Here is a 15326-nt window from a genome sequence, read left to right on the forward strand (position 1 = left end):
CATTTATCATCTTTTATGTACGCTTTGGGTTACGATCAGCATTACTATGGGCGTACGAAGGACAGTTGAATGTAATAGCGTCACTTTCGCATACGATGCGTACATCTACAGGTACAGGACTACTCTGCAGTTGATACTTATGTGAGTAGCAGAGCCACCTTAAGGCTACTTCATGACCGTTCCTCTCCCGTATACCATGTCGCAAAAGTGAAGACGTTAATTTTTCCGTGCGAGCTCTGATTTCTTTTATTCCATTGCGATAGTCCTCTCTGGATAGGTGCTAGTCAACAACAAATTTTTGCATTCGGAGGAGTTGCCGATTGAAACATCTTGAAAAGATCTCACCGCAACAAAAAGGAGCCTTTGTCTTAATGAGTGCCATCCCAGTTTACTTATCACATCCGTGACACACTATTCTCTATTTCGAGATAATACATAGAGACCTGACCTGTTAAATGATTTGAACTTTTTCGACGGCCTCCATTGACCCTATCTCGTAAGGATAGTATATCGTTCAGCAGGACTCCAGAAGAGGACGGACAAGCGTAGAGAAGGGATTCTTTATAGTAGTTGTACTTCAGATTGTTCAACTAATACAACGCAGCCTTTGGTCCACCCTCTGCACAACATTTTCATTGCGATGATTCCAGTTTAAGTTGTTCGTGATTGTAATTCCTGGATATTTAGTTCAATCGACGAACTTTAAATGTGTGTAATTTATGGTATTACCGAAATTTAACCAACCTTCTTTTAGTGATCAGGTGGAGGACTTCAATCCTGTTATTGAGCGTCAATTGCAACTTGTCACGTTATTTACATATCTTGTCTACATCATTTTGTAATTCGTTCTGATCATCTGACGGCCTTAAAAGACGGTAAATGACAGCATCATCCGCAAAGAATCAAAGAGGGTTTCACATACTGTGCACTGGGGCCACGTACAGCAGAGGGCCTGTAACACTTCCTTACAGGAATCCCATGAAACATATCTGTTTCAGTTGATGATACCCCGTCAACTGTTACGAACTGTGATCATTGTGAGTGGAAACTACAAATCCCGTCGCAGAACTCAATCGACACTCCATAGGCACGCAAATTTTGATTAGAAGCTGCTTATGGGGACCGTTGTAAACAGCCTTCTGGAAATCCAGAAATATGCAATCAACTATAAATACCCTGTCGACAGCACTCGTGACTTAGTGTGAGAAAGAGTTGCTTAGAACGGATAAGGAGTAAGTTGAGATATTTTTTGAATTCTTGCTGGTTATGCTTCAATAGATGGCTTCTCCCGTGTTATTTCGTAATGTTCGAACAGTAGTAAATGCTCCAAAATGCTACTGGGAACAATGCGGGGAAAGCAACCATTGAATTACTTGCCCCAAAATGAGAGTTCTCAACAATTAAGTCATTTATCTCCTTTAAGAACTGAAAGAGGCACCCGCAAGCCAGCTTCTGCACCTACCATAGTTTCGAGAACTGGCATCTCTGCCTAATAGGGTTAATCTCTATGGTATGAGGGGCGTTCAGTAAGTAATACAACACCTTTTTTTCTGAAAGTAAGTTGGTTTTCTTCAGGATTCCAATACACCACATTATTCCCCTCTTTTTTGGCTACAAAACTCTATTTTTCAGCATAATGTCCTTTCGGTGCTACAGACTTGCGCCACCTTACTGGGTCGGCCCGTGTGCCCGCAAGGTACCAGTCTACTGGTCAACGTCGCAGCCAACGTCTTGCTCCGTCAGTGCCCTTCGCGTCATCCGCGTACTCTTTCCCGCAGAGTTCATCCTCCATTGAGTCAAATAGATAGAAGTCAGAAGGAGGGAATGCAGACTCTACGGTGGATGAGGAAGAACAGTCCGTTGAGGTTTTGTAAGCTCCTCGGATGTGGATACTTGTGTGGTGCCTTGCGTTGTCATGGAGAGGAAGAAGTTCTTTTGCATTTTTCTGGCGACGGATATGCTGAATTCTTTTCTTCAATTTTTGAGGATAGCACAACACTCTTCAGAACTGATCGTTGCACCATGAGGGACATCAAACAGAGTAACCCCCTCAGGGTCTCAGAAGACGGTCGCCCTGACTGTACCGACTGAAGTTGCGGCTTTGAACCTTTTCCTCATTGTCGTAGATTCCGCTCAGGGACTGGGTGTTGTGGTGTCTTCATCATCATTTCATTCCCATCCGACGCGCAAGTCGCCAAATGTGGCGTCCAATGTAATAAGACCTGCACCAAGGCGGCCGGACCTGCCCCGCAAAGGTCCACCGAGCCAATGACGCCAAACGCTCATGTCCATTTCCACTGTCGTAGAGACTGAGACTACTCCGGAGTTTATTGATATCATATGGGCGATGTCTTATAGAGTAAATTGACGGAAGAGTGATAAAGTAATCACTGAACCAAATTAAAAAGTTGTGGTCGAGTTATAGAATATGACTCTGAATAATGATCCATTTTTTTGATGAGTCTAGATAAAGTGATAGACAGCAGCGGATCCAGAGTTCAATTCAGAGGGTGGAAGCGGAGGGGGGGGGGGAGGGGGGGAGGGAAGTGTCAAGGTTTGAAGGTCTACCCTCCTCCCCGTTCCTTGACCTCAAATAGATCTTGCAGCCATTTCCTACTTTTAATGTGCACACATGCTTAGGATTTTAGTAGTAATCTATACAGAGCGGTCAGAAATAATGGGTTCTGAGAAATAATCGTAAAAAAATTGGATACGTTTCGCCGTTTCCGAATTAGATATCAATGAAGTTAACCAGTCAGATCGCTACATGCGCAAATTCAAGCGACCCACCAGATAAAATTAGTGTCATTTTTTCTTATTACATAATCGATAGTGCACGAGACCGCTCGGCCTGTGACTCGAGTTCTGTCCATTGTGCAATTTCCGTATCGCTCTCTTGTTTGGTGACAACGTCTCTGGCGTGCCGCTTGAATTCACCTCGTAAATGGTGCAACACACCGAATTTTTCCCTCTCAATTATTTCTCAACACAATCTACCCTGCGACACTCTTAAAAGTTTATAGACTGTTTCTGATCATACTGTACACAGGGTGATTCAGCTGCCCCTACAGGTGAGTTTTATGGAATCCTTAATGCCTTCAAATACAATGTGCAAGACTTTTATATTCTGTCCTTCGCTATGTGCAAACTATTTTACCTACAGAGAAAATAAATATGACCTTTTTTCTAGGAAATTTAATGTAGCTAAATTTTGAACTCGGATACGTTTTTGGTGGAGGCCGTAGTTTTCGAATTATCCCAGAAAAATGTACAAAAGCGACCTTCAAACGCATTTTTCTTGACACGCATGCCACCGCCTCTCTTTCATCCGCGCCTCCTCATAAAGTCAAAAATGGCTCTGAGCACTATGGGACTTAACAGCTATGGTCATCAGTCCCCTAGAACTTAGAACTACTCAAACCTAACTAACCTAAGGACATCACACAACACCCAGTCATCACGAGACAGAGAAAATCCCTGACCCCGGCGGGAATCGAACCCGGGAACCCGGGCGTGGGAAGCGAGAACGCTACCGCACGACCACGAGCTGCGGACTCCTCATAAAGTCCTCAGAGAAAGAACGACAACGTTCCGGCTGCTGTCAGAAGAGTCACATCTGTAACCAGTGCATCAGTTACTGCACGGGGTAACTGGTTCGGCGTGTCTTTATGCTCTGCATTGCCCGTCCTGGTGTTCCCTGAAACAAAAGAGGCGCGAGAGGGTAACTGCAAATAACTGTATAAACTCTGTTTCAGACACTACAGACAGTGGCTGAAATACGAGCACGTCACTGCGTTAACGCATTTTTCTTTTAAGTTATACTAACATGGTCCTGAGATTCACCTGACTGCACCAAGATGTGGATCGCGGCTACCATCATGGATCAGAATAGCTCTCTTGGCGATGGCACAGTAGATGCTAGACGCTACTGTTTGTTTGTTTCAATTCAATTCATCATGACTGTAACTGCTGCTCTCTGCGGCTGACTGTTCCCCTACCTGTTCGTTCCCGCTTGTGAAGTACATTCGCAGTCCGGTAAGTAGTGGAAGCTTTATATGAAATATTGTCTGTATAAGAGAAAACTTAATACATCGATTTCGAAAACTTCCTTCTCATGTATCATGTACTTTAGATAACATATTCAATTGCTGGGCAGACTTGACTGTTGGTTGGCCCTGTGTTGAGCATGTGAACAGTGTCGTGAAATAAAACTTTAAACTTCACGAGCGCAGAATTTGAAATAAAGGGAAAAGTATAATTAAATGCCAAAAGAATCCAACTATATGCTCAATGAAAGCTTAGTAATTAAAAGTTTCAACAGTGATGCGTGATATGAAGTACAATGTTAGACTAAGAATATCCCCAAAAATAAATTACACCTGTACTCGGAAGACATGACTGTTTGCAGTTACCAAAACTGTTCACTGACAATTTATGTACTTGCTAGCACGGTACCTCACAAGCCTAATTACACACTGTTTGGTCAAGGGTGCCAGGGATATCCGCCCTGAAATAAAAGTGCGTTATCTCTTGCTCAGCATGTGGTTTTTGAGTCCAGAGTTCTGAAGTTCTCGAAAGCAAGTGCAAATCGGCGGATACAGTAGATAATGGAAAATAAACTACTCACTAACAATGTCTTTCTTTTTGCTTATCAGAAGCAATGCGACTTCGTGTGGCGTAAGATGCAACGCACACTCAACGAAATGTTCTAAACTTTACTATAACTCATGGAGGTGGGTTTTACTTTAGGCAAAACCGTTTTTGAGAAATCAAACGCTGATTATTGAGAAAAAGACTGCACAAAATGAGAACACTAACAATTAGAGAATTCTCTCATTAGAAAGAGACTGCAAACATGCCCTTAAATTCGTCCAAAATCTTCTCTGTCAATAAAAAGAGCCAGAAAGTATTGCAAAAGAGTGTCATTTCCATAATAACGTATTCCAAAAAGCTTCTCCCACATTCACAGAAAACAGATCTTATCTTCTGAAAAACTAAACTACTCGCTACTATCCTTCAAATAAAAGTGCCTGAGCGCTTCACAACTGACTGACAAGCAAGCCAGCCACAGATGAAAACTAAACACAGGGTCAAGGATTTTATTCGCTGCTCATGCACTGCGCTCATTCCTCTTTATCCCAGTACGGTTGAAGTAAATTATTTACAATAACAGAAAAATATGATACCCTTCCACTAGCTATTATTAATCACGCAAGTTACAGCCATTAGCGACGTATACCATCCTAAAACTAAGCTCAACAATCAGATACAGAAGACCGCTAACCAGCCACCACGTCATCGTGTGCCATATGCCACATGTACAGGAATGGGCTCAGAACATTGCTCCTCTGGCCGAACGGTCGGCTTTCCAGACCTTGGAGCCGCTGCTTCTCATTCACGTAGCTGGCATCACGAGGCTGACAGAACCTCCTCCAGTTCTCCGATCAAGGAAAAATCCTTGGCAGTACCGGGAACTGAACCAGGTTCCTGCACATGGCTGCCGGAAGTGCTAACCACTGAGCTGCGAGGTGGACTTGTTAGCTGTATATATACTGCGCAACTAACTTAAAATACTGTACCATTTCTCAGTTCGGGGTCGAACGCTGGTTCACATTTTACAGCCATCAGTACCTTCGAACTTCCAGTTCAAGGTCAACTGTTACCGCAATAGTACCGCTGCTATCTGTTTCTGTCCAGTACGCGTGCAATGAGTTCTGCAACTCTTAACAATTTCCCCATTGGTTCGGTGGTGGAACACGAAATTACTGGTTCGTCTCTGACTGAAGTAATGAGAATATTAGTTTCTCTAAAACTGTAAAGTGTAAATTTTCACGGCTGGAAGTACCACAATGAATTAAATGTTGTGGCTGAAACGCCCTGCTTAAATCCGCAGGACAGTACAGGTAGTAGGAATTGTGGAAAGGGGCCAAAAGGGGGCTGTCAGTTACACTCAAACACATACAACTTTATTCAGTTGTCCAAAAATTTTTGAACTTAGTTATCGGCTGAACAGGCCACCCTGTCTTATGCCTTAAGGGCACAGCCACTTAAATTTAAAAACAACTGAAAGCCGTTAACTTAAAATTCAGACTCAAAACAGAATATTTAGAAGGCAGAAGCCCTTACGTAAGTAAGTTCTATAACTTGGCTGAAAGCCCAACAAATCTAACACGTGGACCATTATTTAAAACCCAACTAAAGGCATACAAATTAAAACAATCGGTTATAAGCCATTGTAATACCCAACCAAACACCAATAAGTAAAGGCAGCACAGCCAGCGGCGCTCAGAAGTTTCTGGGGATCTGTCTGCACTTGAAATAATAGCTTTCGCTTAGGGGAGACAGGTAGTCGGCCCAGCTATATCCGATCCGCCAACAACCCAACCAAGAGACAGTCAACGGACCCATCGACAAGACGACTTGCTTTCCACCCAACCATTGCACAAGGAACTCTAAAGCCAAAACGTAAAAGGAGTCGGCGCCCACAACCAAGTATTCATAAGCTGTCAAAACTACACACACGTGTTGGGCAGCGACAACACGGCGAGGACAGGACACTGCCTGAATTTTACGTCGGTGGCCATGGCAGGTAACCGGAACGCTAACGACCACAAGGCAGAAAATTCCGCTGGTACACTTGGGCTTCAAATAACCAAAATACAGTTAAACTCCACTGGATGTGAAACGTCCCCTTAGAAAAATTATACACGACTGTCCTTAATCTGACACACAATGGATGGTAAGAACAGGGTGTCGGTGCCACTGCCGAGGAGTCATGGTGTCAGTATGGTGTAAGCCAGAAGACCGTGTCGTGCAGGACATCCACTTTGTCATAGAGACTTATTGTCTTCTCTCTAATGGAAGTCTTTAGAGGTACCGCATCGGTCTCCTCGTGCTCAGTGGTACGGTGTCCGGCCGTAAATAGGAGGGCTGTTGCGGCGGCGTAGTGAAACTTTTCTGGGCGTGGCTACGCTGGAGTCGCTCATTCGTCGAGGCGGCTTGCAGAGACTGTATGAAACGTCCCCTTTGAACAATTTATACATGACTGTGCTTAAACTGACACACAATATTTTTAGCGCAACGCAATCTGACTTTGAAAAATCCCTACAAAAGAATGGCCCTGACTAACATTAACCTATACGTTTCACAAATCACTTACCTCACAAAAGTCTTGGTTACTCGAACTACTGAAATACAGCGAGCACCACTACTGCCAGCTAAATAAAAGATTCAAACTACGGAAGGCACTAACTACTGATAGGGATAGTTAGCAAATGAAAGATATTACTAGAGAACAAACAATGTATTTACCTTAATATCATCATATATATATATATATATATATATATATATATATATATATATATATAGCAGTTCATGACAAATTTCAAAACTCCGCCATCTTTCTCCCCACATCCACCACGGTTGGCGGCTCACCTCCAACTGCGCAACGCTACGCGCTGTTCACATCCAGCTGCGCTGTTCACATCCAGCTGCCGCTGCCCAACACTACAATGGCAGACAACAATGCAAACTAGACACAGACTGCACACAGCACAGCCAGTGATTTTTTATACAGAGGTGGCGTTACCAATAAAAAAACCTAAACAGCCTACTTACAGATGGAGGCCAAACTTTCGCCAACTCTAACACTCGCTGTTGTTCACGGGAATACCCCAAACAGCCAACCATGAAAACCCACGGCACGATGTGAACAATCTGGCTTCGGTAATTAAATCACCACTTAACTTTGATGTCCTGGGTCGGTGAACCACGAACCCCGTAGCAATCGCAACAGCTCCCACACACTCCGACACTGCGTAGGACCACCAGCGAGCCCAGCCCACTGCGCCGCGTGGAGATTTCGTGGCTGATCCACACCAACCTACCGACTCGGTACAAAACTGCACGCCGACAGCATTTGAAATAACACACAGTTTCACGAACACTTGCACGAAGAACTAGACAATGCTAATGACAGTGACAGTGCAATAACAAGGGCGAATCACGAGTCATCACACGCAGCCAACCCATAAGCGATCGCCGGTCAACACACACATCGTCCAACCAGACGACCGACCGACGACCAACCAAGGTGATCCGCACACAAGTGATATGTATCAGCAACTATCAGGCGAGCCAAGGCTGTCCGGACCTCACTGCAGCCGCGCCCCGACTGAACTTCTGCCGCGTCCTAACTCAAACACTGCCAGGTCCGAACTCCACTGCTAGCGTGATCCAACTGACTGGCAAAGCCGAACTAACTCACAACACACGACAACTGGGAAGTAATAGCAGTTAGCAAAGATAATACGCCAGGGCTTATATCGATAAGCGCCGCTGCTGCCGCTAATGGGCAGGCAAGGCAGCAGCTCAGTGACACCAGTAACTGAAATTAACATAATGAGGTAGTAGTACAGTCAAAACAGGATATCAAATGAAATATGGCACGAACACGCACGGCTCAGTGGCTATGGATTTCACATTTAAACCCAATGGTTTGTCTCCATCTGAGGAGGAAGGTTATCAAGGAGGAGCGTACCTTCATTGAGTGTCCAATTCACACCCTGGTTCGCTGATGATTGCAGCGAAATTCCGTTTTCTCGTGCCTCCTCGCAGTGGCGTGAAGTCACATGTTTTGAATGCCCGAACACAACTGGCCGTTGTCGTTTGTCGTCGTCCGCTGTTGCTGTTACCCCTTGGTGGAAGACATCTTCAGTACCGGTATCCAGATGTCATTCAATTTCGGGATCTCCTTCTTGCCACTGAAGTTTCTTGTGTGTTCTACAATTTATATGGCTTCTCTGTTCAGCCTTTTGTGGTGTCAACCTGGAGATACCAGTACTTGAGTCCTATCAATATAAATGCGGTAGTCTCCTGGCTGCAAAACATGTTCTGCAACAGCTGATCTGTCAGTCTCCCCTCTTTTGCAGTTGCCCTTGTGCTCTTCTTGACATTTTTTGACCCTTTTTTGCGCGGAAGTGTGTGTGAACCGGACACTCAAAGAAGCTACGATCCTCACAATGTCCTCCGCAGATGGGGCGAATCGTTTTGTTTAAATGTGAAATCCATTCGACCATGGCATAATAGTCTGGAATGTGAGTTTTCATATTGTGACTGCTGCCCATTTTCCACAGAGGTTGCTGTCATAGACAGCCTTGTCACTAGGGCCAGTGAAAATTTGTAATTGTATTGCAGGCTCTGGCGTGAGTACGTCTTGTAGCGGACACCTCATATTGTATTCCTCCCACGGATGGCCCTGTGATGTCTTCTGCTACGTCAGAAAGCCAACCAGCCGTCTTCTATCATATTCCGTGTGCCAAACGAATAAAAAATCCAGAATGGAGATTAAATAATCCAGCAAGGCAGTGTTACGAGGGTATCGATAACAGAGCATTACCCTTAGCCACAGTATTTGAATTTCTTGCAATGCGTATCTATTAATTGCTAGAAGTGATTACGGTATTCGCAGCCCATAACACTTACTCATTATAATCTAAGGCAGCGATGACTGCGTTTAGGAGCCCCTTATACCACAAAACTTGTGAGGTTCGACCGAACAGCTGGTACAAATGTTCTAGAACCATAGATACCGTGAATGGACGTAAAGAGCATGATAATCTCTTACATGGCGTTTATTAGCCCTCGGCTCGAAATTTTCTCTCTAATGCCTTACGTCGATCACATGTGGTTGGTTTTTCGTCAAGTACTATTTCACACTAAGACTGTCTACCCATTTGTCCTCGGACGATACTGTTCCCAGTGAATCGAACTTACTTGCACCAGAGGAGTAATGCACCTGTCGGAGACAAAAAAAGAGCGAATATATTCTTCTTTAAAACACTGTGATAGAAAAGTGGGAAACCAGCTGCCTTAATTCTCATCCCATCTTCCTCATCAAAGATTCTGCATGTGAAAATAATCGCATTCTTTTAACACGGAACATTCTAAATCCTCTTGTGCGGTCTCTCTTTATCGTTAATCCTTCATACTTAACATCTCCCTCTCACTACTTCCTTTTTCTTCTTTTGATTTACAGTAAATCCCACTGTTTCCTCTCTCACTTTCACTGTCTCTGTTTATCTTCCGCTTCCCACTGCCACCGTCTCCACCTCTCGGCACCTTACAAATTCTGGAGGAATCCAACTTATTTTTTCTACCGTCCCCATGTGTTTAAAATTTCTGTCCAAGTGCACCCTCACTTATTTATGTGTGTTAAAGTTCGCCGGTCTGGGAAGATCCAGATCCCCCAAGCCTATGTATGATCCCAACTTACATGTATTTTTTATTTCCACTGCTTCCTCTTTCTTTTGCTCCACTGCTTCTACCTCTATTCATCTCTCTCTCTCTTTTACTGCCACTGCCTCTCACTGACCATCAATATGTCCTCTCTTAGGTTCCCACTGCTATTGTCTTCGTCCACCTTTGTTTATCCTTCACTGCGAAATTCTCTCTGCCACGCTCACTGTCTCCTCTCTCTTCCTCTCTCACTGGCACCTTTTCTGTTACTATCTTTCAGTACAGAAAGTAAAAATATATTCAAATGAAAAAAAAAATTGGTGAGGAATATGGAAAGACTATTGAGGCAGCTTATTGCGCTCTTTTCGGTCAGAGTCCTTCAAACAGAAACATTTTCGCCGTCAGGAGCATTTTTCCGCTGGTTCTCTTCTTTTCCCTGCTGTAACAGGATGTGCTGCTTATACAAAACGAATTGTACAGGCCAGTAAAGTTTTGACAGTTTATTTAAACACTTCGACACATTTATATATTTTGAGACACATAAACATCAAATAAAAATGCATAATATGAGATGACCTTAAAACCGGTAGCTTTACATTTTTTCTCAAATCTTTGGTCATCATTCGCAATCAATCAAAACCGATTTGTGTCTTAAAAGAATAGAGAAGTTATTAGAAATATTTTACTACATTTGCAATCTTTCCAGTTTTACGCAACGTTTCGTAGTCATTCTAATTTCTTTTAGGGCTTGTTAGGACCAATTTTACACAATTTTTGTCACTGAAGCCGTATTTTCGACGCATTTGTGTAGTTGTAAATGCCTATTATACAAACACAGCGCGTCATAAAGATTTATGGAGAAAAAATGATGACTACAAAACATAGCTTCGTGACCTCAGAACCTTCAGAACTATCCTAGAACCGTTCCCAAGTGTTCATTACGTCGGTTAAAACTATATTTACCCCTCAGACATTACGAGCGTATTTTACGTGCGTAAGTACGGTAATTTTGACCTCCCGATCTCGGTAATGGATAATTACATCAAAAAAGTTTTGGTGTTCGGCGAGGACATACTCTTAAGAATATGTGGCAAAAATGTGGACAATTTGCCACGAATGAAAATTATAGAATTGCCTATCTCCACAATAGATATTTTTGGTGCCCAAAAATCATAGTTTTGCTAGGTTTTCTCAGGACCCGCCCATGTGCAAATGTTGTTTTTATAAGTCACCGAAGATTCACTCCAGACCACACTTAATTCAAACGAACAAGCCTATGTGCCAATAGTGCTTTTATAAGCCGCTTAAGATTCATCTGAGACCACAGATAACGCAAACAAAACAACAGATTTGCACGTAGTGCCGGGGCTAGAGGAAGTGTGTAATGTCTAAATTTTGACCATGTACTGTATGATAGCTACAGTATGCCCGTTCTTTCGATAGGTATCCAAATGGTGGCCTGTCCAAGGGTTATCTAAAATACTTGACCCAGATCCTGAGATATGACGTCCTGAAAAACCGCATTTTCGAGTGCGGCACTTTGGAATAGCCAGGCATCGTTCATTGTCGTGTACGATCCGATATATTTCCCCTACGTGTCGACTGAGGAACACAGGGACAGCTGCTGATGCTTTAAAGTGCTTCAGCGAAATTTATTACGTACTTGTCTTATTTAGGGTATGTACGTTAATACGTTAAAAATTTCAGTATCGAGCATTCCATTCTGAAGGATCCTGTTCTGTATACTTTCTAGTATCGACTTTTTAAAATTAACAACAATTCTATTTCAAAAATAAAAATTGGTAAATATCTATCACATGGATTCCAAGTCACAAAAGGATTACGTCAAGGATGTAGCATCTCACCTACATTGTATAAAATATATACAGAAGTAACTTTACAGAATTGGAAGAAAAAATGTCACGCTATGGGAATACCAATAAATGATAGAACAATATACTCGTTACAATTTGCAGATGACCAACTGATTATAGCCCAAGACTATGAGGACATAGAGTATATGACCAGAAAATTGATTCAAGAATATAAAAAATCAGGTCTAAATGTAAACATGAATAAAACAAAGTACATGGTAACTGGTGGAGTGAATGGAGACTTAATATTAGAAGAAGGGATGGGAACAATAACAGCTACTGAGGAATATAAATATTTAGGTGTGAAAATTGCTAATGATGGGAAACAGGACAAAGAAATTAGATCAAGAATAAATTCTGGAAAGACGACAATCTCTTTATTGAATGGAATTCTCTGGGACAAACACATAACAACTGATAACAAAATAAGGATTTTTAAAACAATAGTTAGGAGCATTATTACATATGGTTCAGAAGTGTGGACAACAAAATGGCAACTGAAATCAAAATTATTAGCCACAGAAATGGATTTCTGGAGACGTTCAGCAAGAATATCAAGACGAGAAAGAATAAGAAATGAAGTAATCAGAGACAAGATGAAATGTAAAAATTCAATTATGGATTTCATCGAGCACAAACAACTTAAATGGTATGGACACATCAGACGAATGGAACAGGAAAGGCTACCAAAATGCATAATCGACTGGGTACCAATTGGAAGAAGAAAAAGGGGACGACCACCTGATACATGGATACAGGGAGTTCAGTCAGCAATGAGGAAGAACAACATTCCTGAAGATTTATGGACAAATAGAGAAGAGTGGAGAACAATAATTAGTGACTTACTGTAATCTAGAATAGGTGCTGGAAAAATGTACTCACATTGTAAATCCAGAATAATAATAACAAAATTAACAACAAGAATATACTGATGTCTAATTCATTACTACACGATGACACCTGTCTCAACATTTACACCTCTAACTGGGCACGTCAATAAAACTTCTTTCATCAGAGTATGTTCAACGTTACGTGGCTATTCTAGTCCCGCCTTTCTGTGCACTTTCACATGCATGCGCACTTTACACATCCATTTCGAAAAGCTCTTCTGACAAAATGTTAGTCGCCACTTTAAAAGAGCACACCAGTCGCTTTGGAGCACTATACTTGGTGCAAAGCTGGCGGCAAGTTCTCACGTGTTTCTCCACAGTTGGCATAAGCCGCGGTAATGAAGTGGTGTGTACGTCAGTTGATTGTATGCAACATGAACCGACCTGGAAAAGTGACAGAAAGAAGTCATCGTGTTTGGATGCAGCCACGACCACACGAATAAAGTTACCCAATTCTTTGGTTTGTCAAAGCGTAATGTCCAACTTGTGTACACGGAATGGTGTACCACTCATAGCTTTGTAATACGGTGTAAAATGAAGGATCGTACATAGATCCTAACCATCACGGACTGGAGACGTGTATAACGCCTTGTCAATATGAACAGGTTTCAAACCTGACATGAATTACTGTTAACAGTGAACGCAGGTCCATGTGAACCAGTTTCCGAGCGAACACTGCGAAGGAAATGCGTACAATTGATATCCGGAGTCGGATCCATCGCAAAAAGGCATTGTTGACAACGGCACGCAAAGCTACGCGTCTTCAATGGCCCAAAAGAACAGAGAAACTGCTGTCGCAGTATAAAACAAAACTGAGCAGGAGTGGCGGTACTGTAGGTATGTTCTCTGCGAGGTGAAATTTTTTTTTTGTCTGGTTTGGTTTTGTCCATTCAACGAAGTATTTAGAGGCACTAGGTAAAATTTAATATCTTCTTGTAATGAAATACATTACTGTCACTCAAGCATTTTTGTTACACCTTGAGACGACCACAAAAGTAGCTTCATGCTTGACAACCACGCATGGAAAAGCGTACTTGCTCAAGTATGCACAAATTCCTGGCACTTCCATACGACTAAAACATGACTGTACAAGCATCAGTTTAACAAGAAATGTCGCGCTCTGACGACGATGCACTGGATTTGGCAGCAGTTTTTCGTGTGGTACGAAAGAAACAAAAAAGGAAACATGATATCCCACCTGTAAGTGAAGCAAAGTGCCTTGAACTACAGCCAAACAGTAGGAGCGGTTCAAGAAACGAAAATATACGGTCCAGTCACAATAATGTGACGATCACTTACGTTGACATCGACGTACAATTGATATCCGGAGTCGGATCAATCGCAAAAAGGCAGCACTGGCAACGGAGAGGACATAAAGCGTGTCAGGGTGACGTGGAAAATATTGCATTGTAATGCGAAATGGGGAGCGATTACACAAGTCAACGAAAAAATTTTTTTGAAAAACTTTTTTACTTTGATAGCTGATCCTTACAGATTTTTATGAGATGAATCCAGATGTAGCCTTAGCTTTTTGTATTACCCACAGTTTTCAAGCAGCAAGCTTTTTATTATATAGTATAAAAATCCTATACTATACGGTAAACAGGGAAATTAATGAAACGCTTTGTTACAACATAAGCATGGTTTGTATTTACAGTAAGCTACTGAAAACAATGATATGTGTTAATAGAGGTTTCACGTTTCAGCTGGAATTGGTTTGTATTTTCTTTCTCTTTTTTCTTTGAAGCTTCCTGTATAGCTTTTTCTGCGATGAGTCGCTTGCTGGACTTCTCGGTGAAGTGACCCCCATCATGTTGGTGTTCCAGCGGCCTTGGTAACGTTTTTACATCACTTTAATGAACTGTTGAAAACGCTCTCCTTGCTCCTCACTAATATCTCCGATATTGTCCGGGAAGTAATCAAGGTGACTGTTCAAAAAGTGAACTTTCAGGCTCATTAAGCATCCTAAAGTTTTAAACTTTTTTAATACTGTAGCTATAATAGAAACATATTCTGGGTCTTTTTCATGTCCTAAGAACTTCTTAACAACTTGCTTGAATGATACCCATGCTTCTTTCTCATTTAAGGTCATTGCTGATTCAAAGTTAACATCAAACATCAATTTTCTAATGTCGGATCCGACAAAGACGCCTTGTTTATTTTAGCTTCTGAAAGGTGTGGAAACTTTTGGCAGAGATACTTAAAACACGGTCCATCTTTAGGCAAAGACTTTACCAACTGTTTCATTAGGCCTAACTTTATATGTAGAGGTGGTAGGAGTACGTTGTTTGGATCTACAAAGTTTTTGCGTAGAATTTTTTTC

Source organism: Schistocerca americana, chromosome 3 (assembly GCF_021461395.2).
Source record: "Schistocerca americana isolate TAMUIC-IGC-003095 chromosome 3, iqSchAmer2.1, whole genome shotgun sequence".
Taxonomy (NCBI): Eukaryota; Metazoa; Arthropoda; class Insecta; order Orthoptera; family Acrididae; genus Schistocerca; species Schistocerca americana.